General features: G+C 45.9%; 1 pseudogene; it reads right to left on the bottom strand.

The window, feature by feature from the left end:
* Positions 1 to 93: 93 nt before the first annotated feature.
* On the bottom strand, positions 94 to 1,221 carry LOC111670892 (SWI/SNF-related matrix-associated actin-dependent regulator of chromatin subfamily A member 4 pseudogene; annotated as a pseudogene).
* Between the last annotated feature and the right edge of the window lie 11 nt (positions 1,222 to 1,232).

The following is a 1,232-nucleotide window of genomic DNA, read 5'->3' as shown; positions in this document are numbered from 1 at the left end:
TTTTGTCCTTTTTTTTTTTTTTTTTTAAATGGTGTTAAGTTATAATGATGCCAAAAGCTAAAACCCACAGTGTCACAGTGTTTATGCCCTCACCTTCTTGTCTTTCTCTGATCCATCAGTCAGAAGAACCCCCTTGGCCTGCATGTGTCTGTACAACACCCTCTGAAGAGATGACATGTCACACTTGATCACATATTCCACCTGAAGGAGAGAAGAGACAAAAACAATGATTAAAAGACACTGAGTACTAACGACGTATGAGGTTGGTCACAGACACGACATATCTCTCATCAAATTAACCAGTTTTAGAAATATTACAGCATAAAATAATGCTTAACAAAACCAGAGGACTTGTTTATCATCCATTAAGAGATCACAGAGTCTCTGTGTTTGTGCATAAGTTTATGTTTGTCTATCTGCTGTGTGTGCTGAAAGAGGCGAGCCATGCCTTCTCTGGAAGCTGTGCCTCCACTTCCTTCTTTAATCTGCGTAACAGGAAGGGGCGGAGCACTTTGTGGAGACGACGGATGATCAAGATGGTCTCCTCTTCATTAAGATCCACCTGGAGAGAAAAAGAATTTGGCATCTCTCAAACACAAAGAAACAAATCACGCTAGCGGACTGTGTTGCTAAATGGTGGTGTAGCTTTGACTGAGTCCTGCGCACTTTCTCTCCAGTCATGGCGAACGGAGCGTTGAACCACTGCTCAAAGGTGCTGCAACTCTTGAAGATAGTAGGCAGGAGGAAGTTGAGCAGCGCCCAGAGCTCAGGCAGCTTGTTCTGCAACGGTGTCCCCGTCAGGAGGACTCGCCGTGGGGCAAGGTAGTGTGTGTTCAAGACCTGGGTCAGCTTACAGTGGTGGTTCTTCATACGGTGGCCCTCATCAACGATCATGTACTTCCAACGGATCTGATGGAAGTGACAAGAGGAGAAGAGAAAACACAAGAGAAGAGAAGCACACGTGGATAAACCTATTATTCTGATGCCTTACTGCTTCTGCCCACCCAAACAAAACAAAAACAGAATGTGCTCAAACGGAGGATTTCTTGTCAGGTTTGTCCTCATGCCCAACACTGGCTCAGCCCCAAGCCGCAGCCTTGTGCCACCACGTGGAGAAACTCTTGCCTGAACTACAATACCCACCTGGCAGAACAGTCAGGAAGCCTATATGACTACATGAGTGCATAGCAGCATGATGGCCACAGAGGACAGTGGAAGATGGTTTACAGGCG

This window comes from Seriola lalandi, unplaced genomic scaffold (assembly GCF_002814215.2).
Source record: "Seriola lalandi dorsalis isolate HSWRI2012SDOR001 ecotype SW California unplaced genomic scaffold, Sedor1 jcf7180002006303, whole genome shotgun sequence".
In the NCBI taxonomy this organism is placed as follows: Eukaryota; Metazoa; Chordata; class Actinopteri; order Carangiformes; family Carangidae; genus Seriola; species Seriola lalandi.
The sequence above is the reverse complement of the archived record's forward strand: the minus strand, read 5'-3'. Positions and strand labels throughout refer to the sequence as shown.